Source organism: Bombina bombina, chromosome 1 (genome assembly GCF_027579735.1).
Source record: "Bombina bombina isolate aBomBom1 chromosome 1, aBomBom1.pri, whole genome shotgun sequence".
Taxonomy (NCBI): domain Eukaryota; kingdom Metazoa; phylum Chordata; class Amphibia; order Anura; family Bombinatoridae; genus Bombina; species Bombina bombina.
The window spans coordinates 183,271,605-183,298,433 of record NC_069499.1 but is presented as its reverse complement, the minus strand read 5'-3'; the positions used below and the strand labels follow the sequence as shown (position 1 = coordinate 183,298,433).

General features: G+C 42.7%; 1 protein-coding gene across 1 annotated transcript in view; it reads left to right on the top strand.

The window, feature by feature from the left end:
• PCNX1 (pecanex 1) overlaps nt 1–26,829 on the top strand; it is a gene marked incomplete in the record, with an annotated part of 752,914 nt that overhangs the window by 535,826 nt on the left and 190,259 nt on the right.

The window sequence follows — 26,829 nt, the reverse complement described above, 5'->3', positions numbered from 1 at the left end:
GAGATTGAACGCTTGATCTTATCGAAGCGAGGATTCTCAGATTCTGTTATCGATACTCTTGTTCAGGCCAGAAAGCCTGTAACTAGAAAGATTTACCACAAAATTTGGAAAAAATATATCTGTTGGTGTGAATCTAAAGGATTCCCTTGGGACAAGGTTAAGATTCCTAGGATTCTATCCTTCCTTCAAGAAGGATTGGAAAAAGGATTATCTGCAAGTTCCCTGAAGGGACAGATTTCTGCCTTGTCTGTGTTACTTCACAAAAAGCTGGCCGCTGTGCCAGATGTTCAAGCCTTTGTTCAGGCTCTGGTTAGAATTGAGCCTGTTTACAAACCTTTGACTCCTCCTTGGAGTCTCAATTTAGTTCTTTCAGTTCTTCAGGGGGTTCCGTTTGAACCCTTGCATTCCGTTGATATTAAGTTATTATCTTGGAAAGTTTTGTTTTTAGTTGCAATTTCTTCTGCTAGAAGAGTTTCAGAATTATCTGCTCTGCAGTGTTCTCCTCCTTATCTGGTGTTCCATGCAGATAAGGTGGTTTTACGTACTAAACCTGGTTTTCTTCCAAAAGTTGTTTCTAACAAAAACATTAACCAGGAGATTATCGTACCTTCTCTGTGTCCGAAACCAGTTTCAAAGAAGGAACGTTTGTTGCACAATTTGGATGTTGTTCGCGCTCTAAAATTCTATTTAGATGCTACAAAGGATTTTAGACAAACATCTTCCTTGTTTGTTGTTTATTCCGGTAAAAGGAGAGGTCAAAAAGCAACTTCTACCTCTCTCTCTTTTTGGATTAAAAGCATCATCAGATTGGCTTACGAGACTGCCGGACGGCAGCCTCCCGAAAGAATCACAGCTCATTCCACTAGGGCTGTGGCTTCCACATGGGCCTTCAAGAACGAGGCTTCTGTTGATCAGATATGTAGGGCAGCGACTTGGTCTTCACTGCACACTTTTACCAAATTTTACAAGTTTGATACTTTTGCTTCTTCTGAGGCTATTTTTGGGAGAAAGGTTTTGCAAGCCGTGGTGCCTTCCATTTAGGTGACCTGATTTGCTCCCTCCCTTCATCCGTGTCCTAAAGCTTTGGTATTGGTTCCCACAAGTAAGGATGACGCCGTGGACCGGACACACCAATGTTGGAGAAAACAGAATTTATGTTTACCTGATAAATTACTTTCTCCAACGGTGTGTCCGGTCCACGGCCCGCCCTGGTTTTTTTAATCAGGTCTGATAATTTATTTTCTTTAACTACAGTCACCACGGTACCATATGGTTTCTCCTATGCAAATATTCCTCCTTAACGTCGGTCGAATGACTGGGGTAGGCGGAGCCTAGGAGGGATCATGTGACCAGCTTTGCTGGGCTCTTTGCCATTTCCTGTTGGGGAAGAGAATATCCCACAAGTAAGGATGACGCCGTGGACCGGACACACCGTTGGAGAAAGTAATTTATCAGGTAAACATAAATTCTGTTTTCTCTTGTTAAGTGTATCCAGTCCACGGATCATCCATTACTTATGGGATATTAACTCCTCCCCAACAGGAAGTGCAAGAGGATTCACCCAGCAGAGCTGCTATATAGCTCCTCCCCTAACTGCCATTACCAGTCATTCTCTTGCACCCAACGAATAGATAGGATGTGTGAGAGGACTGTGGTGATTATACTTAGTTTCATACCTTCAATCAAAATTTGTTATTTTATAATAGCACCGGAGTGTGTTATTCCTTCTCTGGTAGAATTTGAAGAAGAATCTACCTGAGTTTTTCTATGATTTTAGCCGGAGTAGTTAAGATCATATTGCTGTTTCTCGGCCATCTGAGGAGAGGTAAACTTCAGATCAGGGGACAGCGGGCAGATTAATCTGCAAAGAGGTATGTAGCAGCTTATTATTTTCTGACAATGGAATTGATGAGAAAATTCTGCCATACCGATATAATGTAAACTCAGCCTTAAATGCAGTAGCAGCAACTGGTATCAGGCTGTCATGTATGTATATTTTACACTTCAGTATTCTGGGGAATGGCACTTCACTGGAATTATACTGTATGCATAAAACTTTAGCCTAATTTGCAGGGACTAGCAACAGGCTTTTTAATAACACTCAATTTATTAATGTTAAACGTTTTTTGCTGGCATGTAAAATCGTTTAATTTTCTGAGGTACTGGGTGAAAAAATGTTTTGGGCACTATTTTTTTCCACTTGGCAGTCGTTTTATTTAATTTATGACAGTTTACTGATCTCTCTCACTGTTATGTGTGAGGGGGAGGGGCCTTTTTTGGTGCTTTTGCTACGCATCAAAAAATTCAGTCAGAAGTTTATTGTCTTCCCTGCATGATCCGGTTCATCTCTACAGAACTCAGGGGTCTTCAAAACTTGTTTTGAGGGAGGTAATCACTCACAGCAGAGCTGTGAGATTGTAGTTGACTGTGATAAAAAAACGTTTATTTCTGTATTTATTTATTTTTTCTGCTATCAGGGTTAGTTATCCTTTGCTAATGGGAGCAATCCTTTGCTAAAATTGTGTTTTTTACAAAGATTTGATGCTATAACTTTTCAGTTTATTAATTTTCAACTGTCATAACTTTTTCTGTGCTTCTTATAGGCACAGTACGTTTTCATATTATAGTAAATTACTTGAAAAGTATTTCCAAGTTGCTAGTTTATTTGCTAGTGTGTTAAACATGTCTGATTCAGAGGAAGATATCTGTGCTATATGTGCTAAAGCCAAAGTGGAGCCCAATAGAAATTTATGTACTAACTGTATTGATGCTACTTTAAATAAAAGTCAATCTGTACAAATTGAACATATTTCACCAAACAACGAGGGGAGAGTTATGCCGACTAACTCGCCTCACGTGTCAGTACCTGCATCTCCCGCTCGGGAGGTGCGTGATATTGTAGCGCAGAGTACATCTGGGCGGCCATTACAAATCACATTACAGGATATGGCTACTGTTATGACTGAAGTTTTGGCTAAATTACCAGAACTAAGAGGTAAGCGTGATCACTCTGGGGTGAGAACAGAGTGCGCTGATAATATTAGGGCCATGTCAGACACTGCGTCACAATTTGCAGAACATGAGGACGGAGAGCTTCATTCTGCGGGTGACGGTTCTGATCCAAACAAACTGGATTCAGATATTTCAAATTTTAAATTTAAGCTGGAAAACCTCCGTGTATTACTAGGGGAGGTGTTAGCGGCTCTGAATGATTGTAACACAGTTGCAATACCAGAGAAAATGTGTAGGTTGGATAAATATTTTGCGGTACCGGCGAGTACTGACGTTTTTCCTATACCTAAGAGACTTACTGAAATTGTTACTAAGGAGTGGGATAGACCCGGTGTGCCGTTCTCACCCCCTCCGATATTTAGAAAGATGTTTCCAATAGACGCCACCACACGGGACTTATGGCAAACGGTCCCTAAGGTGGAGGGAGCAGTTTCTACTTTAGCTAAGCGTACCACTATCCCGGTGGAGGATAGCTGTGCCTTTTCAGATCCAATGGATAAAAAGTTAGAGGGTTACCTTAAGAAAATGTTTGTTCAACAAGGTTTTATATTGCAACCTCTTGCATGCATTGCGCCTGTCACGGCTGCAGCAGCATTTTGGTTTGAGTCTCTGGAAGAGACACTTGAATCAGCTCCATTAGATGAGATTACACACAAGCTTAAAGCCCTTAAGTTAGCTAACTCATTTATTTCAGATGCCGTAGTACATTTAACTAAACTTACGGCTAAGAATATTGGATTCGCCATTCAGGCACGCAGAGCACTGTGGCTAAAATCCTGGTCAGCTGAAGTTACTTCTAAATCTAAATTGCTTAATATACCTTTCAAAGGGCAGACCTTATTCGGGCCCGGGTTGAAAGAAATTATCGCTGACATTACAGGAGGTAAAGGCCATGCCCTGCCTCAAGACAGAGCCAAACCTAAGGCTAGACAGTCTAATTTTCGTTCCTTTAGTAATTTCAAAGCAGGAGCAGCATCAACTTCCTCTGCACCAAAACAGGAAGGAGCTGTTGCTCGCTACAGACAAGGCTGGAGACCTAACCAGTCCTGGAACAAGGGCAAGCAGGCCAGGAAACCTGCTGCTGCCCCTAAGACAGCATGAATCGAGGGCCCCCGATCCGGGAACGGATCTAGTGGGGGGCAGACTTTCTCTCTTCGCCCAGGCTTGGGCAAGAGATGTCCAGGATCCCTGGGCGTTAGAGATCATATCTCAGGGATACCTTCTAGACTTCAAATTCTCTCCCCCAAGAGGGAGATTTCATCTGTCAAGGTTGTCAACAAACCAAATAAAGAAAGAGGCGTTTCTACGCTGCGTACAAGATCTTTTATTAATGGGAGTGATCCATCCGGTTCCGCGGTCGGAACAAGGACAAGGGTTTTACTCAAATCTGTTTGTGGTTCCCAAAAAAGAGGGAACTTTCAGGCCAATCTTGGATTTAAAGATCCTAAACAAATTCCTAAGAGTTCCATCGTTCAAAATGGAAACTATTCGGACAATTTTACCCATGATCCAAAAGGGTCAGTACATGACCACAGTGGATTTAAAGGATGCTTACCTTCACATACCGATTCACAAAGATCATTACCTGTATCTAAGGTTTGCCTTTCTAGACAGGCATTACCAGTTTGTAGCTCTTCCATTCGGATTGGCTACGGCTCCGAGAATCTTCACAAAGGTTCTGGGTGCTCTTCTGGCGGTACTAAGACCGCGAGGAATTGCGGTAGCTCCGTACCTAGACGACATTCTGATACAAGCTTCAAGCTTTCAAACTGCCAAGTCTCATACAGAGTTAGTACTGGCATTTCTAAGGTCGCATGGATGGAAGGTGAACGAAAAGAAGAGTTCTCTCTTTCCACTCACAAGAGTTCCCTTCTTGGGGACTCTTATAGATTCTGTAGAAATGAAGATTTACCTGACAGAAGACAGGTTAACAAAGCTTCAAAATGCATGCCGTGTCCTTCATTCCATTCAACACCCGTCAGTAGCTCAATGCATGGAGGTGATCGGCTTAATGGTAGCAGCAATGGACATAGTACCCTTTGCACGTCTACATCTCAGACCGCTGCAATTGTGCATGCTAAGTCAGTGGAATGGGGATTACTCAGACTTGTCCCCTACTCTGAATCTGGATCAAGAGACCAGAAATTCTCTTCTATGGTGGCTTTCTCGGCCACATCTGTCCAGGGGGATGCCATTCAGCAGGCCGGACTGGACAATTGTAACAACAGACGCCAGCCTACTAGGTTGGGGCGCTGTCTGGAATTCTCTGAAGGCTCAGGGACAATGGAATCAGGAGGAGAGTCTCCTACCAATAAACATTCTGGAATTGAGAGCAGTTCTCAATGCCCTTCTGGCTTGGCCCCAGTTAACAACTCGGGGGTTCATCAGGTTTCAGTCGGACAACATCACGACTGTAGCTTACATCAACCATCAGGGAGGGACAAGAAGCTCCCTAGCAATGATGGAAGTTTCAAAGATAATTCGCTGGGCAGAGTCTCACTCTTGCCACCTGTCAGCAATCCACATCCCGGGAGTGGAGAACTGGGAGGCGGATTTCTTAAGTCGTCAGACTTTTCATCCGGGGGAGTGGGAACTTCATCCGGAGGTCTTTGCCCAAATACTTCGACGTTGGGGCAAACCAGAGATAGATCTCATGGCGTCTCGACAGAACGCCAAGCTTCCTCGTTACGGGTCCAGATCCAGGGATCCGGGAGCGGTTCTGATAGATGCTTTGACAGCACCTTGGACCTTCGGGATGGCTTATGTGTTTCCACCCTTCCCGATGCTTCCTCGATTGATTGCCAGAATCAAACAGGAGAGAGCATCAGTGATTCTAATAGCGCCTGCATGGCCACGCAGGACTTGGTATGCAGATCTAGTGGACATGTCATCCTGTCCACCTTGGTCGCTACCTCTGAAACAGGACCTTCTGTTCCAGGGTCCCTTCAAACATCAAAATCTAATTTCTCTGAAGCTGACTGCTTGGAAATTGAACGCTTGATTTTATCAAAACGTGGTTTTTCTGAGTCAGTTATTGATACCTTAATACAGGCTAGGAAGCCTGTTACCAGAAAGATTTACCATAAGATATGGCGCAAATACTTATATTGGTGCGAATCCAAGAGTTACTCATGGAGTAAGGTTAGGATTCCGAGGATATTGTCTTTTCTACAAGAAGGTTTAGAAAAGGGTTTATCCGCTAGTTCCTTAAAGGGACAGATTTCAGCTCTGTCCATTCTTTTACACAAACGTCTGTCAGAAGTTCCGGACGTTCAAGCTTTTTGTCAGGCTTTAGCTAGGATCAAGCCTGTGTTTAAAACTGTTGCTCCACCATGGAGTTTGAACTTAGTTCTTAATGGTTTACAGGGGGTTCCGTTTGAACCCCTTCATTCCATTGATATCAAGTTGTTATCTTGGAAAGTTCTGTTTTTAATGGCGATTTCCTCGGCTCGAAGAGTCTCTGAGTTATCTGCCTTACATTGTGATTCTCCTTATCTGATTTTTCATTCAGACAAGGTAGTTCTGCGTACTAAACCTGGGTTCCTACCTAAGGTGGTCACTAACAGGAATATCAATCAAGAGATTGTGGTTCCATCTTTGTGTCCTAATCCTTCTTCGAAAAAGGAACGTCTGCTACACAATCTAGATGTAGTCCGTGCCCTGAAATTTTATCTACAGGCAACTAAGGATTTTCGACAAACGTCTTCCCTGTTTGTCGTTTATTCTGGTCAGAGGAGAGGTCAAAAAGCTTCGGCTACCTCTCTCTCCTTTTGGCTTCGTAGCATAATACGGTTAGCCTATGAGACTGCTGGACAGCAGCCTCCTGAAAGAATTACAGCACATTCTACTAGAGCTGTGGCTTCCACTTGGGCCTTTAAGAATGAGACTTCTGTTGAACAGATTTGCAAGGCTGCAACTTGGTCTTCTCTTCATACTTTTTCCAAATTTTACAAATTTGACACTTTTGCTTCTTCGGAGGCTGTTTTTGGGAGAAAGGTTCTTCAGGCAGTGGTTCCTTCCGTATAAAGAGCCTGCCTGTCCCTCCCGTCATCCGTGTACTTTAGCTTTGGTATTGGTATCCCATAAGTAATGGATGATCCGTGGACTGGATACACTTAACAAGAGAAAACATAATTTATGCTTACCTGATAAATTTATTTCTCTTGTAGTGTATCCAGTCCACGGCCCGCCCTGTCACTTTAAGGCAGGTAATTTTTCCATTAAACTACAGTCACCACTGTACCCTATGGTTTTCCTTTCTCTGCATGTTTTCGGTCGAATGACTGGTAATGGCAGTTAGGGGAGGAGCTATATAGCAGCTCTGCTGGGTGAATCCTCTTGCACTTCCTGTTGGGGAGGAGTTAATATCCCATAAGTAATGGATGATCCGTGGACTGGATACACTACAAGAGAAATAAATTTATCAGGTAAGCATAAATTATGTTTTTCTGACATTTAGTGCAGGAAACCTCCATTGCATGTATTTGTCTTGTATTCTTATTCCAGGACATGCTTAAACCTATTACTGATAACTTTCTCAGTACTATGTTAAGTTTTTGGGCTTTTTCTGTTTTTGATTTCTGTGGGCGGCTATAAAAATGTATTTCTTTTGCATGATGTACCGAGTCCACGGGTTCATCCTAACTTGTGGGATATTGTCCTTCCTGACAGGAAGTAGCAAAGAGAGCACCACAGCAGAGCTGTCTATATAGCTCCCCCCTTAACTCCCCCCCAGTCATTCTCTTTGCTGGCTCTAAGCAATAAGGAAGGGTAAAGAGAAGAGGTGTTAAACTGTTAGTTTTATTTTATCTTCAATCAAGTGTTTGTTATTTTTAAATGGTACCAGTGTTGTACTATTTACTTTCAGGCAGGACATAGATGAAGATTTCTGCCTGGAGGATGAGGATCTTGGCATTTGTAACTAAGGTCCACTGCTGTCCCCACAGAAGCTGATGAGTACAGGAAATCTTCAGTGTGAGGAACAGTCTCTTGCTATACAGCAATGAGGTATGTTCAGTCATATTTTCTGCGGAGACTGTGTTAACTCAGAAAGGCTGACAGTGTCCCCATTAGGGGAAGGGTAAGGAGTAATCCTAGTGTTATCAGAGGTTTTTACTAGCTTGCATAAAAGGTTAATTTTTTGTGGGCACTCAGTTTATGTGAATTTGGGACAAACGTTTTTGTGTCTGGGAGTAACGTTTTCTGTTTTATGGGACATTTGCTTGAGGGTTCTTTGGGGTTGTTTATAACCCAAATGGCTTTCAGGCAGGCTTTGTTAGTTTTGTGTAGGCCCCAGCAACATCGAGTGAGGTGGGCGGGGCCTACATTTACAAGCAGCAAGCAACTTCTCCTGAGGTCCTGAGAGTCTTCTGAGGGACTAATTGAAGCTTTAAACCCCATATTATCGCTTCCTAAGGGCAGGTAGGGCCACAGCAGAGCTGTGGCAAGGTGCTAATAGGGGTTTAAACCGGTTTTAGACATATTTCAATCAGGTTTTGTCATTTGGGGGTTTATTGCTTATTAACTTGTGGTGCAATCCTTCTAAAGCTTAGTGGGTACACTGTTAAAATTTCAGAAAAATTTAAGCAATTTTAACCTGTTTTGCAGTTTGTGTATGCCTTTTTTTTCTCTTAAAGGCACAGTACCGTTTTTGCAAATTGTGTTTTTTTCATTAAATAAAGTGTTTTCCAAGCTTGCTTGTCTCATTACTAGCCTGTTAAACATGTCTGACATTGAGGAAACTCATTGCTCAATTTGTTTAGAAGCCATTGTGGAACCCCCTCTTAGAATGTGTCCCACTTGTACTGATATGTCTATAAATTGCAAACAGCATATTTTGACTTCTCAGACAGAAGGAAATCAGGTTTTGCCATCTAGTTCTCCAAGTGTCACAACCAGTAACGCCCGCTCAATCGACGCCAAGTACTTCTAGTGCGTCTAATTCTTTCACCTTGCAAGATATGGCCTCAGTTATGAATACTACCCTCACAGAGGTTTTATCTAAGCTGCCTGGGTTGCAAGGGAAGCGCAGTAGCTCTGGGTTAAGAACAAATGCTGAGCCTTCTGACGCTTTAGTAGCCGTATCCGATATTCCCTCACAATGTTCTGAAGGAGGGATGAGGGATTTGCTGTCTGAGGGAGAGATTTCTGATTCAGGAAAGATGTTCTCTAAGACAGATTCAGATATGACGGCATTTAAATTTAATCTAGAGCACCTCCGCTTATTGCTCAGGGAGGTTTTAGCTACTCTGGATGATTGTGACCCTATTGTAGTTCCAGAGAAATTGTGTAAAATGGACAAATATTTTGAGGTTCCTGTTTACACTGATGTGTTTCCGGTCCCTTAGAGGATTTCGGACATTGTTACTAAGGAGTGGGATAAACCAGGTATTCCGTTCGCCCCCCTCCTGTTTTTAAGAAAATGTTTCCCATTTCTGACACCATAAAGGACTCATGGCAGACGGTCCCTAAGGTGGAGGGAGCTATTTCTACCCTGGCTAAGCGTACAACTATACCTATTGAAGACAGTTGTGCTTTCATTGATCCTATGGATAAAAAATTAGAGGGTCTCCTAAAAAAAATTTTTGTTCATCAAGGTTTTCTTCTTCAAACTTTAGCATGCATTGTTCCTGTAACCACTGCAGCTGCCTTTTGGTTTGAGGCTCTAGAAGAGGCTCTTCAGACTGAGACCCCACTAGATGATATTTTGGACAGAATTAAGGCTCTTAAGTTGGCTAATTATTTTATTACAGACGCCGCTTTTCATCTTGCTAAATTAGCGGCTAAGAATTCAGGTTTTGCCATTTTAGCTTGTAGAGCGTTATGGCTTAAGTCCTGGTCAGCTGATGTGTCATCTAAATCTAAGCTTTTGTCCATCCCTTTCAAAGGTAAGACCCTATTCGGGCCTGCATTGAAAGAGATAATTTCAGACATCAACACTTTTGGTTGAAATCTCAGTAATTCATCCTGATAAAACTCCTTTATCAGGATGAATTACTGAGATTTCAACCAAAAGTGTAAATAAAAAACAACAAAGCACTTATTCAAGTACACCAAACAAAGACACTATAGAAAACCCCAACAAAAAAACAAAATATCTATATGTAGTGAGTGGCAAATGGCAACTGTGTAACACTGTTACATTTTATAGTAACAAGAATACAATATGCATTCACATTAGTAGAGATTGGTAATATTCACAAACACCAGCTACTAGGCACCTACTACCCTACCTAATTTTAAGGTGACATAAATTAGTCAGTACTGATAATTTACTTATAGAACGAAGGCCAGACACAAAATCAATAGGTCTCTCAGGTCACCAGTAGCAACTAGTGATAGTGATTTTAAATGTTTGTGTTCACCCATCTTTTAAGGTAATTAATAAAAGTTATATTTTAACCATACTCATTTGCCTCTACCATCAGTCTGGGCAGAGAGTGCTATACAAGCATTTCTTTTCAGGGACCTTTATCCCATTTGTCTATAGAAGTCTAATTTTTCTGCAACTGACTGCTTGGAGATTGAACACTTGATTCTATCAAAGCGGGGTTTCTCTGAGTCGGTCATAAATACCTTGATTCAGGCTCGAAAAACTGTTACCGGGAAAATTTATCATAAGATATGGCGTAAATATCTTTTTTGGTGTGAATCCAAAGGCTTCTCCTGGAGTAAAATCAGGATTCCTAGGATTTTGTCTTTTCACCAAGAGAGATTGGAGAAAGGATTATCAGCTAGTTCCCTAAAGGGACAGATATCTGCTCTGTCTAATTTGTTGCACGAGCGTCTGGCAGATGTTCCTGACGTTTGGGCTTTTTATCGGGCTTTAGTTAGAATTAAGCCTGTGTTTAAACCTTTTGCTCCCCCATGGAGTCTAAATTTAGTTCTTAGAGTTCTTCAGGGGGTGCACAACTTGGACGTGGTTCGTGCTTTGAAATTTTATTTGCAGGCAACCAAAGATTTTCGGCAAACATCTTCTTTGTTGTCTATTCTGGAAAGCGTAGGGGTCAAAAGGCTACAGCAACTTCTCTTTCCTTTTGGCTGAAAAGCATCATCCGTTTGGCTTATGAGACTGCTGGACAGCAGCCTCCTGAAAGGATTACAGCTCATTCTACTAGAGCGGTAGCTTCCACATGGGCTTTTAAAAATGATGCTTCTGTTGAACAGATTTGTAAGGCTGCGACTTGGTCGTCGCTTCATACCTTTTCAAAATGTTATAAATGTGATACTTTTGCTTCTTCGGAGGCTATTTTTGGGAGAAAGGTTTTGCAAGCAGTGGTGCCTTCCGTTTAGGTTCCTGTCTTGTCCCTCCCTTCATCCGTGTCCTAAAGCTTTGGTATTGGTATCCCACAAGTTAGGATGAATCCGTGAACTCGGTACATCATGCAAAAGAAAACAGAATTTATGCTTACCTGATAAATTTCTTTCTTTTGCGATGTAACGAGTCCACGGCCCGCCCTATCTATTCAAGACAGATAGTATTTTTTTATGTAAACTTCAGTCACCTCTGCACCTTATAGTTTCTCCTTTTCTTCCTTGGCCTTCGGTCGAATGACTGGGGGGTGGAGTTAAGGTGGGAGCTATATAGACAGCTCTGCTGTGGTGCTCTCTTTGCTACTTCCTGTCAGGAAGGACAATATCCCACAAGTTAGGATGAATCCGTGGACTCGGTACATCGCAAAAGAAAGAAATTTATCAGGTAAGCATAAATTTTGTTTTTTCTTTCTAATGACACGGTGAGTCTACTGATCATCATCATCAATTACTGTTGGGAACAGCTGTTAAATGCCACTTCCCTTCCCACAACCCCCAGTCATTCTCTTTGCCTACGTTAAGAGCAAGGTGGTGGTAAAGTTTAGGTGTCTGAAAAGATTCTTCAATCAAGATTTTATTATTTTAAAACAGAGCAAGTTCTGTTTCTTCCTGGGGTTTAGCCGTAGCTCATGTCAGTCTCTTCAGTAGAGCAGTGGTGGCTTTTAAGCAGTTGGGAACTTGTGGGGTATAAACCTCACTGCGCCTCCCAAATAATTGTTGCTGCCATAACTTGAAAGCCTGAGTATGATTATTCAGTCTTTCTTCTTTTTCGCAGGTCCCTTTGAGGGAGAATGCCTCTCAAATCTAGTGAGCTGTCCTGCTGCCGACCAGATGCAGGTAAGTGCCCTTTTGTCTTCTAAGGAGGGAGATGGTGCACTTTATAGACTACTGCAAATTTTATGGGGACAAAATATATCCTGCTAGGATATTACTCATGGCAGTGTGCAGGCACTTGATGTGAGAGATGCTGTTCCCTCTTTAATGGTGTTGAAGGGGTTAACAAATGCATGAGACTTGTTTTTGGTATAAGCAGATATAAATTTCTCTTGTTAAGTGTATTCAGTCCACGGATCATCCATTACTTATGGGATATATTCCCTTCCCAACAGGAAGTTGCAAGAGGATCACCCAAAGCAGAGCTGCTATATAGCTCCTCCCCTCCACGTCATATCCAGTCATTCTCTTGCAACACTCAACATAGTAGGAAGGTGTGAGAGAAGTGTGGAGTTTTTATACTTAATTATTTCTTCAATCAAAAGTTTATTTTAAATGGCACCGGAGTGTGCTGTTTTTTCTCTCAGGCAGTATTGAGAAGAAGAATCTGCCTGCGTTTTCTATGATCTTAGCAGAAGTAACTAAGATCCACTGGCTGTTCTCGCACATTCTGAGGAGTGGGGTAACTTCAGAAAGGGAATAGCATGCGGGGTTCCCTGCAGATGAGGTATGTGCAGTAAAATATTTTTCTAAGGAATGGAATTGACTAAGAAAATACTGCTGATACCGATGTAATGTAAGTACAGCCTTAAATGCAGTAGTAGTGACTAGTATCAGGCTGATGAATGTATGTGCAGTAAGTAATTTTCTAAGGAATGGAATTTGACTAAGAAAATGCTGTTAATACTGAAGTAATATATGAGCCTTAACTGCAGTAGAAGCGACTGGTAGCAGGCTTATTGATAACACTACATAACTTTTAAAATGTATGTTTAAAACGTTTACTGGCATGTTACTCGTTTTTGTGAGGTACTTTGGTGATAAATCTTTTGGGGCATGATTTTTTCCACATGGCTGACGTATATTTCTGCATAGAAAAGGTTAACTGAGTTTTCCCACTGTTGTAATATGAGTGGGAGGGGCCTATTTTAGCGCTTTTTTGCGCAGTAAAAATTCAGTCAGTCTTCCTGCTTCTTCCTCCTTGATCCAGGATGTCTCTAGAGAGCTCAGGGGTCTTCAAAATTCATTTTGAGGGAGGTAATCAGTCACAGCAGACCTGTGACAGTGTGTTTGACTGTGATAAAAACGTTTTAATCATCCATTTGCTAGTGGGTGCAATACTTTGCTAACTTAATACATTTACTGTGAAAATTTGGTTGCTTTAACTGATTTGGTTCATTGTTATTTCAACTGTGACAGGGTTTTTTTGTGCTTCTTAAAGGCGCAGTAGCGTTTTTTATATTGCTTGTAAACTTATTTGAAAGGATTTTCCAAGCTTGCTAGTCTCATTGCTAGTCTGTTTAAACATGTCTGACACAGATGAATCTGTTTGTTCACTATGTTTGAAGGCCAATGTGGAGCCCCATAGAAATATGTGTACTAAATGTATTGATGTCACTTTAAATAAAAGTCAGTCTTTATCTGTAAAGAAATTATCACCAGACAACGAGGGGGAAGTTATGCCGACTAACTCTCCTCACGTGTCAGTACCTTCGCCTCCCGCTCAGGAGGCGCGTGATATTGTGGCGCCAAGTACATCAGAGAGGCCCTTACAAATCACTTTGCAAGACATGGCTGCTGTTATGACAGAGGTATTATCTAAATTGCCAGAATTAAGAGGCAAGCGCGATAGTTCTGGGTTAAGGACAGAGGGCGCTGATGATGTGAGAGCCATGTCCGATACTGCGTCATAATTTGCAGAACATGAGGACGGAGAGCTTCATTCTGTGGGTGACGGTTCTGATCCAGGGAGACCGGATTCAGAGATTTCTAATTTTAAATTTAAGCTTGAGAACCTCCGTGTATTGTTAGGGGAGGTATTAGCGGCTCTGAATGATTGTAACACGGTTGCAATTCCAGAGAAATTATGTAGGCTGGATAGATACTATGCGGTGCCGGTGTGTACTGACGTTTTTCCTATACCTAAAAGGCTTACAGAGATTATTAGCAAGGAGTGGGATAGACCCGGTGTGCCCTTTTCCCCTCCTCCGATATTTAGGAAAATGTTTCCAATAGACGCCACCACACAAGACTTATGGCAGACAGTCCCTAAGGTGGAGGGAACAGTTTCTACTTTAGCTAAACGTACAACTATCCCGGTGGAGGATAGTTGTGCTTTTTCGGATCCAATGGATAAAAAATTAGAAGGTTACCTTAAGAAAATGTTTGTTCAACAAGGTTTTATCTTACAGCCCCTTGCATGCATTGCGCCTGTCACTGCTGCTGCGGCATTCTGGTTTGAGTCTCTGGAAGAGGCCATTCGCACAGCTCCATTGGATGAGATTATGGACAAGCTTAAAGCACTTAAGCTAGCTAACGCATTTGTTTCTGATGCCATTGTACATTTAACCAAACTAATGGCTAAGAACTCCGGATTCGCCATCCAGGCGCGCAGAGCGCTATGGCTTAAATCATGGTCAGCTGACGTGACTTCTAAATCTAAATTGCTTAATATTCCTTTCAAAGGGCAGACCTTATTCGGGCCCGGCTTGAAAGAAATTATTGCTGACATTACTGGAGGTAAGGGCCACACCCTTGCTCAGGACAAGGCCAAATCAAAGGCCAAGCAGTCTAATTTTCGTGCCTTTCGTAACTTCAAGGCAGGAGCAGCATCAACTTCCTCCGCTCCAAAACAGGAAGGAACTGTTGCTCGTTTCAGACAGGGCTGGAAAGCTAACCAGTCCTGGAACAAGGGCAAGCAGGCCAGAAAACCTACTTCTGCCCCTAAGACAGCATGAAGAGAGGGCCCCCTATCCGGAAACGGATCTAGTGGGGGGCAGACTTTCTCTCTTTGCCCAGGCTTGGACAAGAGATGTCCAGGATCCATGGGCGTTAGAGATCATATCTCAGGGATATCTTCTGGACTTCAAAGCTTCTCCTCCACAAGGGAGATTTAATCTTTCAAGGTTATCAGCAAACCAAATAAAGAAAGAGGCATTTCTACGCTGTGTACAAGACCTCTTAGTAATGGGGGTGATCCACCCAGTTCCGCGGACGGAACAAGGGCAAGGTTTTTACTCAAATCTGTTTGTGGTTCCCAAGAAAGAGGGAACCTTCAGACTAATCTTGGACCTAAAAATCTTAAACAAATTCCTAAGAGTTCCATCATTCAAAATGGAAACTATTCGAACCATCCTACCCATGATCCAAGAGGGTCAATACATGACCACAGTGGACTTAAAGGATGCCTACCTTCACATACCGATTCACAAGGATCATTATCGGTACCTAAGATTTGCCTTTCTAGACAGGCATTACCAGTTTGTAGCTCTTCCCTTCGGGTTAGCTACGGCCCCGAGAATTTTTACAAAGGTTCTGGGCTCACTTCTGGCGGTGCTAAGACCGCGAGGCATAGCGGTGGCTCCGTACCTAGACGACATTCTGATACAAGCGTCAAGTTTTCAAATTGCCAAGTTTCATACAGAAATAGTTCTGGCATTTCTGAGGTCGCATGGGTGGAAGGTGAACGTGGAAAAGAGTTCTCTATTACCACTCACAAGAGTTCCCTTCCTGGGGACTTATAGATTCTATAGAGATGAAGATATACCTGACGGAGTCCAGGTTATCAAAGCTTCTGAATGCTTGCCGTGTCCTTCATTCCATTCCACGCCCTTCAGTAGCTCAGTGCATGGAAGTAATCGGCTTAATGGTAGCGGCAATGGACATAGTACCATTTGCGCGCCTGCATCTCAGACCACTGCAATTATGCATGCTAAGTCAGTGGAATGGGGATTACTCAGATTTGTCCCCTCTACTAAATCTGGATCAAGAGACCAGAGATTCTCTTCTCTGGTGGCTTTCTCGGGTCCACCTGTCCAAGGGGATGACCTTTCGCAGGCCAGATTGGACGATTGTAACAACAGATGCCAGCCTTCTAGGTTGGGGCGCAGTCTGGAACTCCCTGTAGGCTCAGGGATTATGGACTCAGGAGGAGAAACTCCTCCCAATAAATATTCTGGAGTTGAGAGCAATATTCAATGCTCTTCTAGCTTGGCCTCAGTTAGCAACACTGAGGTTCATCAGATTTCAGTCGGACAACATCACGACTGTGGCTTACATCAACCATCAAGGAGGAACCAGGAGTTCCTTAGCGATGTTAGAAGTCTCAAAGATAATTCGCTGGGCAGAATGTCACTCTTGCCACCTGTCAGCGATCTACATCCCAGGCGTGGAGAACTGTGAGGCGGACTTTCTAAGTCGCCAGACTTTTCATCCGGGGGAGTGGGAACTTCATCTGGAGGTCTTCACTCAACTGATTCTTCGTTGGGGCAAACCAGAACTGGACCTCATGGCGTCTAGCCAGAACGCCAAGCTTCCTTGTTACGGATCCAGGTCCAGGGACCCGGGAGCGGCGCTGATAGATGCTCTAGCAGCCCCTTGGGTTTTCAACATGGCTTATGTGTTTCCACCATTTCCGCTGCTACCTCGTCTGATTGCCAAGATCAGACAAGAGAGAGCATCGGTGATTCTGATAGCACCTGCGTGGCCACGCAGGACCTGGTATGCAGACCTAGTGGACATGTCGTCCTGTCCACCATGGTCTCTGCCTCTGAGGCAGGACCTTCTCATTCAGGGTCCTTTCCATCATCCAAATCTAATTTCTCTGAGGCTGACTGCATGGAGATTGAACGCTTGATCCTATCAAAGCGTGGCTTCTCGGAGTCGGTTATTGATACCTTAATACAGGCTCGGAAACCTGTTACCAGAAAAATTTACCATAAAATATGGCGTAAATATTTATATTGGTGCGAATCCAAGAGTTACTCATGGAGTAAGGTTAGGATTCCTAGGATATTGTCTTTTCTACAAGAGGGTTTAGAAAAGGGCTTATCTGCTAGTTCATTAAAGGGACAGATTTCTGCCCTGTCTATTCTTTTACACAAACGTCTGGCAGAAGTTCCAGACGTCCAGGCATTTTGTCAGGCTTTGGCTAGGATTAAGCCTGTGTTTAAGACTGTTGCTCCTCCGTGGAGCTTAAACTTGGTTCTTAAAGTTCTTCAAGGGGTTCCGTTTGAACCCCTTCATTCCATTGATATTAAGCTTTTATCTTGGAAAGTTCTGTTTTTGATGGCTATTTCCTCGGCTCGAAGAGTCTCTGAGTTATCTGCCCTACATTGTGATTCTCCTTACCTGATTTTCCATTCAGACAAGGTAGTTCTGCGTACTAAACCTGGGTTTTTACCTAAGGTAGTTTCTAACAGGAATATCAATCAGGAGATTGTTGTTCCATCATTATGTCCTAATCCTTCTTCAAAGAAGGAACGACTTTTGCATAATCTGGATGTAGTTCGTGCCCTGAAGTTCTATTTATAGGCAACTAAAGATTTTCGTCAAACTTCTTCCCTGTTTGTCGTGTACTCTGGTCAGAGGAGAGGTCAAAAAGCTTCGGCAACCTCTCTCTCTCTTTTTGGCTTCGTAGCATAATACGTTTAGCCTATGAGACTGCTGGACAGCAGCCCCCTGAAAGAATTACAGCTCATTCCACTAGAGCTGTGGCTTCCACCTGGGCCTTTAAGAATGAGGCCTCTGTTGAACAGATTTGCAAGGCTGCAACTTGGTCTTCGCTTCATACTTTTTCAAAATTTTACAAATTTGACACTTTTGCTTCTTCGGAGGCTGTTTTTGGGAGAGAGGTTCTGCAGGCAGTGGTTCCTTCCGTTTAAGTTCCTGCCTTGTCCCTCCCATCATCCGTGTACTTTAGCTTTGGTATTGGTATCCCATAAGTAATGGATGATCCGTGGACTGAATACACTTAACAAGAGAAAACATAATTTATGCTTACCTGATAAATTTATTTCTCTTGTAGTGTATTCAGTCCACGGCCCGCCCTGTCTTTTTTAAGGCAGATCTAAATTTTAATTAGAACTCCAGTCACCACTGCTCCCTATGGTTTCTCCTTTCTTGTCTTGTTTCGGTCGAATGACTGACTATGACGTGGAGGGTAGGAGCTATATAGCAGCTCTGCTTTGGGTGATCCTCTTGCAACTTCCTGTTGGGAAGGGAATATATCCCATAAGTAATGGATGATCCGTGGAGTGAATACACTACAAGAGAAATAAATTTATCAGGTAAGCATAAATTATGTTTTTATGGGCTTATTATTATTATTATTAGGTATTTGTAGAGCGCCAACAGATTCTGCAGCGCTGTAAACATAGTCGGTGTACAGGATAGCTTTTGTAGGGGTCAAGTGGGTAGAGGGCCCTGCCGAGAGTTTCACTTTTGTAGTCGGCTCTTATGAAGCAATCTGTAAACTGGGCCCATAGGCTTACAATCTAAGGGGTTAGAGGGTAAAGCAATGGCGTTAGGAAAGGTTAGTGTTGGTTGTATGCATCCCTGAATAGTAGAGTTTTTAGGGAGTGCTTGAAGCTGTTAAAACTAGGGGAGAGTCTTATGGAGCAAGGCAGGGAATTCCACAAGATGGGGGCCAGTCTAGAGAAGTCCTGTAAACGTGAATGTGAGGAAGTAACAAGAGGAGATCCTGAGCTGATCGAAGGGGACGGGAGGGAGAGTATCTAGAGACAAGTTCTGAGATGTAGGGGGGAGCAGTGCAGTTGAGAGCTTTATATGTCAGGGTGAGGATTTTGTTTAATCCTAGAGGCAAGAGGAAGCCAGTGAAGGGATTGGCAGAGAGGTGCAGCAGATGAAGAGCGACGAGTAAGGAAGATGAGCCAGGCAGAGGCATTCATAATGGATTGTAAAGGAGCTATGCGGCAGCTAGGTAGACTAGAGAGGACGGAATTGCAGTAGTCGAGGCGGGAAAGGATGAGAGAGTGGATTAAAATCTTGGTTGTATCTTGTGTAAGGAAATGTCTAATTTTAGCAATGTTTTTAAGGTGGAAGCGGCGGGCTTTAGCCAAGGACTTGATGTGAGGAGTGAAGGAAAGACCTGAGTCAAATGTGAGCCAGAGACATCGGGCGAGCGGGGTAGGGGTAATGATGGAATTATCAACAGTTATAGAAATTTTGGGGGTGGAGACATTGGAAGAAGGGGGAAAAATTAGTTCAGTTTTGGAGAGATTTAGCTTAAGGTAGTGAGAGGACATCCAAGATGAGATGTGAGAAAGACAGTTAGTGACACGGGTTAGTAAGGAAGGAGGTAGGTCTGGTGCAGAGAGGTAGATTTGGGTGTCATCGGCATACAAATGGTATTGAAACCCATGGGACTTTATTAAGGAACCTAGTGACGATGTGTAGATTGAGAAGAGAAGGGGACCAAGGACAGAGCCTTGAGGTACCCCAACAGAAAGTGGTAACGGGGCAGAGGATGCTCCGGAGAAGGCTACATTAAATGTAAGGTTAGTCAGATAGGAAGAGAACCACGAGAGAGCTGTGTCACAGATGCCGAAGGATTGGAGGGTTTGGAGCAGAAGAGGGTGGTCAACAGTGTCAAAGGCTGCAGACAGGTCAAGGAGGATAAGCAGAGAGAAGTGGCCTTTGGATTTTGCTGTAAGTAGGTCATTGGTAACCTTGACAATTGCGGTCTCTGTAGAGTGATGGGAACGAAATCCAGATTGCAGTGGGTCAAGAAGAGAGTTTAGTGTAAGGAAATGGGATAGACGTCCGTAAACTAGCTTTTCGAGGAGCTTTGAGGCAAGAGGGAGTAGGGAAATAGGGCGGTAATTGGAAGGGGAGGTTGGATCAAGGGAAGGTTTTTTGAGGATAGGTGTGACCAGTGCATGTTTTAGAGATGAGGGAAATATACCAGTGCTGAGGGAGAGGTTTAAAATGTGTGTGAGTATGGGGGTGAGGGTAGAAGAGAGGGAGGGGAGTAGCTGTGAGGGGATGGGGTCGAGGGGACAGGTAGTGAGGTGGGAGGACAGTATAAGGGCAGAAACTTCATCCTCATTAACAGGGGCAAAAGAGCTGCATTTTTGGATATTTGGGTTTTGGGTGATCGTGAGCTTTTGAGGGGTGGGAGATTGGAAGAATGTTGAGAGTTGATTTCACTTCTGATGGTGTCAATTTTGTTGTTGAAGTGGCTTGCAAAATCTTGAGCTGAGAGAGAGGTTGTGTTAGGAGGTGGGGTTGGGCGGAGAAGAGTGTTGAACAGACGTTTAGGGTTAGAGGAAAGAGTAGAGATGAGATTAGAAAAATATTGTTGCTTATAAAGATTAAGGGCAGAATAGTAGAAGTTCAGGATAAACTTGTAGTGAAGAAAGTCAGCTGAACTCTGAGATTTCCTTCAATGTCGCTCAGCAGTACAGGAGCATCTGAGTAGGTATCGTGTCAGAGGAGTATGCCAGGGCTGAGGATGAGAGTGTGGTTTCTGAGCTAAGGTTGGAGGGGCCAGAGTGTCAATGACCGATGTAAGGGTGGAATTATACTGGCAGATAGATTGGTCAGGGCAGGAAAAGGAGGTGATGGATGAGAGGAGAGGTTTGAGAGAGCTAGCGAGCTGATGCAGATCTAGTGACTTAGTGCTTCTGTGAAGTTTGGTGTGAGGGGTAGAGGGAGGGGGAGTTGTAGGTAGGGAAGTGATATTGCAAGTTAGGAGATGATGGTCAGAGAGAGGAAAAGGGGAGTTTGTTAAATTTGAAAGAGTGCATCGATAGGTGAAAATCAGATCAAGGGAATGACCATCTTTGTGAGTGGGAGAGTCAGTCCATTGTAACAGGCCGAAAGAGGAAGTCGGTTGAAGAAGTTGTATTGCAGAGGAGGCATTGGGATTGTGAAGAGGGATGTTAAAGTCGCCAAGAATGAGGGCAGGGGTGTCTGAGGAAAGGAAATAAGGAAGCCAGGCAGCAAAGTGATCTAAAAATTGAGTTGGGGAGCCAGGGGGCGGTATATGACTGCAACACATATAGAGAGGGGAGAGAATAACCGAATCATGTGTGCTTCAAATGAAGAAAATGTGAGTGAAGAGAAGGGCTGTATTTGTTGGAAGGTGCAACGAGAGGAAAGTAAAATACCGACACCACCTCCTTGTCTATTGCCAGACCTAGGAGTGTGGCTGAAATGGAGACCCCCATGTGACAGTGCAGCAGTGGATGCTGTGTCTGAAGCAGAGAGCCAGGTTTCTGTAAGAGCCAGAAGGTTAAGAGAGTGGGAGATAAAGAGATCATGGATAGAAGTGAGCTTGTTGCAAACAGAGCGAGAGTTCCAGTGTGCACAAGTGAAGGGGGAGGAATGCGATTAAGGTTACCAGAGTTTAGTTTATGAAGTCTATTGAAAGGCACACAAGGATGTGTAAGGTTAGGAGGTTGTGAGGGACCAGGATTAGGGGAGATGTCGCCAGCAGCTAGTATGAGCAAGAGGGAGAGTGACATGAGATGAGAAGCAGATTTGCAGTAATGAGACTGTTGTTTGGCTGAAGTGCAGGGGGGAGAGAGTATTTAGGAATAGGTAGAGTTCATGAGTACAAAAGTAAGGTGAGTATAAGAGAGATGGGCTGATGAACAGTGCAGGTGGAGAGGGAGAAGGAGTAAGTGAGTAATGTAGTTTGTTATAGAGACAAGAGGTAGCAAAAAGGAGTATGAAGATATTGAGCATTATTCTGAAAGTGGGAACCAAGTAATCACATAAGACACAGTGTAACAGCAGCACTTGCAAAAGGATACAATGAGATACATAAAACATAGTATTACAAGAGTACTTGCCTTGTGTCTTGCCCCTTGCCCAATCCTTGTTGAATTCTTGTATAATTCTTAAAAATTATTGCCTCACTTATAAAATGTTCACTTTGAAAATGTGAACATATGCTATTGTTAAAAAGTACACAGCCTTGTAAGCAGTGCACCCCTGTGCAGTGCACATCCCCTAACTAGTCAGAAATATATACAGGTAGGGCAGTCAGCTGAGTCCACTAAATTTACTTAATTGCTAATCAAAGACAGTTGGTAAGGCCAATTGGAATGTTAGTCTGGTCAAGTTAAGTAAACAGACAATAAAATTTGGAGGGGGTTAAAACTGACATAAGAAAACTATAAATTTTAGAGTTATAGCAAGTATTGATAAGGAGTGAGCATCACATGGCAATTAACTAGACATTAGAATTGAGACATTGGGGAAAATCATTACAAAAAATCACGTACCAAAAAGAGAGACTTGGTGTAAAATGACAGAAAATCAGGGAATATCAAGATTTCAGTGCAGGGCCTTAATTCACGTACCAAAAAGAGAGACTTGGTGTAAAATGACAGAAAAGCAGGGAATAGCAAGATTTCAGTGCAGGGCCTTAATTCACGTACCTGAAAGCAGAAGAGACAGTAGGTTAACTCAGCATTCCTTAGTAGATATCAGTAGGCAGTTTGATAGTTAGTAACCAGCAGTGTGGAGAGTATCGAGTGTAATTCTTGTATAATTCCTAAAAATTATTGCCTCACTTATAAAATGTTCACTTTGAAAATGTGAACATATGCTATTGTTAAAAAGTACACAGCCCTGTAAGCAGTGCACCCCTGTGCACTTATGTGTGATCTTCTTATGTTGCAGTAAGGGGTCATATTTATTTTTATTGTTAACCGTATCTCTGAACCTCTAGGTCTTAACAGAATAGACCTAGAGGTTTTCATAACAGGTAGCCTCGGTTCCTTATTTCGCAGTAAATAGCGAGTAACGCTTATATCTTGCATGAGAAATTTTCTGTATGTGTTTTAGCCCCTTGTTAATTTCTGCTGCGCATTTGCTTAACAGTTTTGGCATCGCCTCCTTCTTAGTCAGTCAGGAACAGAGCAGCGCCATGTTTTGTACCTGTTTTTTGTTTTTCTGGCGATCATGCGACCTGGCTCTTTCTCAGGCTGAGAACAGAGCGGCAGGCTTGTAGACAGTCTTAGACTGTTATGGTAGACTGATTCTAGAATCTACAGCATCTTTCTCGCTCATGAGAAACATAAATGCCCCAATAATATTTATGTTTTTGTTAAACATAGCCAGCAGTCTTAAGTGGAGACGTCTATATTTGGAAGTTTCTTTAATTCTTGTCCCTATAAGTCATGGTTTTATGAAGGGAAAAGTTTTTTTATCATTAAAGAATTTTCTTTCATGTTTATTCTACAGGAGAACAGAGATCTGTCCCTATATAAATATATTATCCTGTTATTTGGCAATTCTCCATACACTTAAAGTGACAGTGTAAGAGAATCTGAAGATGATTTTAAGCTAGCCTCATATCTCTTAGGGTGATGCTGTTTAGGCAATGCCACAGCTCTCTCCTCAAAAGTCCCAGGCTTTTATGGCATCACATGTAGTGTCCTGCGGTTCCTCTCAATCTCCTGGAGACATTTTTTTGCCAGCAGAATTGCTGCCCAGGTATCTTTTGTGGTATCAGTGACTTTTTCTTTTTTTTCCTATACTTAAAGGGCCACTGTAAGTAAATATTTTCTATGCCTGTTACTAACTAACTACCCCAAATACGCTTTTTATCAATAGCATTTCATTAACATATCTCTACTGTATATCAGAAATCTTGTCTGCAAATTTAATTGTTTTCCAAACCCACTCCGTGGGTATCCTTTGCTCTGTACCAATCCGCTTACAATACCTAGGTTTCAAAATGGCGCTTTAAACACAAAGTTATTGGTTTAAGTATTTTGAACATGCAGTGCTGAAAATAGTGGGCAGGATAACGTGACATCATCGGCGAATAAAAGATAAAACTTTTAGAACGTTATGAAACTTCGTTTTGGAGAAAATATAGGTCAGTAGGTTTTAATTAATGTTTATTAACTTTAATATGTTAGTTGTTTAGCTTAAAAATTATAACAGAAAGTAATCCTTTAAGGGAATTCGCGAAAAGGAACATTAGAAATTTCAGATAGGTTTCTGTCCTTCCTACCACTACACAAATTGTTGTCGTTCTTAAGCTAATGAGGAGGATGTGTCGGTAGCCCCTAAGGGTGTATCTCAGATTCGGACAGTATATTTCCTTCATTTGATGCTGAAGTAGTGATCTTCAGATTTAAGCCTGAACATCTTTGTGTATTGTTAAGGAGGTTTGGCTATTTTGGAGCGACTCCGATTCGCCTGTCGCTGTCAATCTTTAAGATTCTGGTAAACTTTATAGTACTGGGATCCTTCGTGGAAGTTTTTCCCTGTTCCAAACCGTGCTAAGGTTTTTTTTTTTTTACAGGAATGGGAGAAGTCGGGGTTTCCTTTTTCTCCGTCTCCTGTCCTTAATAGAAATGTTTCCTGTCGTCCATTAAGGGTCATGGCGTACGGTGCCTAAAGGAGTAGGACATTTTCTACTCTGGCTAAGTGAACTACGATTCCTAGAGAGGATAGCTGTGTTTTCAGGATCAATGGTCTAAGCTAAGGCTTACATGGGAGTTGTTTGCCATGGTGTCAATTGCAGCATTTTTTTTTGGCTAAGGTGCCTGGTTTGATCCAATTGGGTAGGGACTCCTTGGAGGAGTTCTAGTACAGAATTAAGGCTGTTAAGTTAGCCAATTACTTTGTTTCTGATGCTTCCATGCAGTTTTTTTAGCCAAGATGTCTGGCTTCGCTGTCCTAGCCCGTGGGGTGTTATGGCTATATTCATGGTCAGTGTTTTTTCCTTTTGAGGTCAAGCTCTGACGCTTCCTTACAAGGGTAAAACCTTGTTTGGTCTTGATCTTACAGGAATATTTCTGTTTTTTAAGATGGGAAGGGTCTTTCCTATATATAACCTAAAGGAGTCTGCCCCCTATCCAAGATGGGGGGGCGGATTCCCTCTGTTTGTCTCAAACATGGATACGAGATGTCCCAGATAGGATACGGACATAGTATTGCAGGTTTGCTTCAGGTTCTCCTCTCTTTTTTTATCTGCAGGCCAGATAACAGTGAAGCATTTGGAAATGCATTTGGGACCTCTCTTCCCTGTGAGTGATAGTTCCAGTTCCTGTTAGGGAACAAGGTCTAGAATTCTATTCTTTCTGTTAGCGGTTCTTGAAAATAGAAGAATGTTTTGGCCTATGATAGAGTATCATCTAGTTTCTCGGGGTGCCGTTCTTCAAAATTGAAACCAGTGGTTCCATTCGTCCTTTGGTCCAAGAGGGTCAGTTTATGGTGATCATAGACTTGGAAGACGTGTATGTTCAAGTTCCTGTTTTTTGCCTTTCTGACATACTCTTTCAGTTTGTGGCTCTTACCTGTGGCTTTGCCATAGTTCTCAGAGGAGGCTATATAGCCAGAGATCAGGTTTCAGGGAATGGCTGTGATGTCTTTCCTGGACGTCATCAGGTTCTGGCACCATCTTTTCAACGAGCAAACTCTTATACAGAGATCTTGTTGTTCTTTTCTTCATTCCATGGATGGAAGAGAATCTGAAGATGTGTTCCTTGTTCCAACTATATTAGTTTACCTATCCCTGACAATATTTTTGATAGAGGATTCTTTTCTCTTGCCTCCTTTGACACTTCTGTTTGACCCTTCAGTGGCTCAATGTTTGGTATAGGCCGGTGTGGTAGCTCAGTTGGTAAATGCCTTGACTACAAAAACCCTGTTTAAATTATCCAAGGTCACGGGTTCAAATCCCAACAGGTTCGAGTCATCCTTTCTTCCTCCTGAGGTCGATAAAATGGGTACCATTAAATTTGGGTAATAATACCAACTTAAAAATTCCAAGAGCGGACTTGAGCAGTCAGATTTTTCATTCTGGGGAGTAGGCTTCTCCCGGAAGTGTTCTCCAGGTTATCCCTCATATGGGGGGTGCTGAAGTTGGAGATGGCAGTACGCCAAGATTCCAAGTTATGTTAAAGATCTAGAGTTCAGCAGACTGCATTGTTAATTTCTTCTATAAAGGTGAGACGAGTCCACGGATTCATCCTTTACTTGTGGGATATTATCCTCCTGCTAACAGGAAGTGGCAAAGAGCACCACAGCAGAGCTGTCTATATAGCTCCTCCCTCAGCTCCACCCTCCAGTCATTCTCTTTGCCTACTCGAAGTACTAGGAAGGGTAAAGTGAAATAGGTGATAAAATATTAGTTTTTAATTTCTTCAAGCAAGAGTTTATTTGAAATGGTACCGGTGTGTACTATTTACTCTCAGGCAGCAGATGGATGAAGACTGCTGCCTGGAGGATGATGATCTTAGCATTTGTAACTAAGATCCAGTGCTATTCCCACAGAGGCTGAGGAGTACAGGAAACTTCAGTGTGAGGAACGTTTTCATACTATGCAGCCGTGAGGTATGTTCAGTCATATTTTTCTGGAGAGACTGTGTATTTCAGAAAGGCATTATACCCAGGAGGGTAAGGGTAAGCAGTAATCCTAGAGCTAATAAGAAGGGCATTACTAAGCTTGCATAAGGGGCCAATTACAAATATGGTTGACACTGAGTTGTAAATTTTTGTGGGCAAACGGTTTTATGATCTGGGAGTGCTTTAACGTTTTGTGGGCAATAACGTTTTGGGCAACTTTATTGAGGGCACACATGGCTTAATTTCTGGGTCTCCGAACCCACATGGCTAGTTATAACCGCTCTGGTGCGGTTTTTTGAGGCTGTGGAGACATCAAGTGAGATGGGCGGGGCCTATTTTCACGCCTGAGATGCGCAGTTAGTTTCTCTCAGCAAGCAGCAGGCTCTAACTCCTGAGGGCCCTGGTGGATGTTTTGGGCCAAATCGAAGCTTTAACCCCACATCTACTATCCCT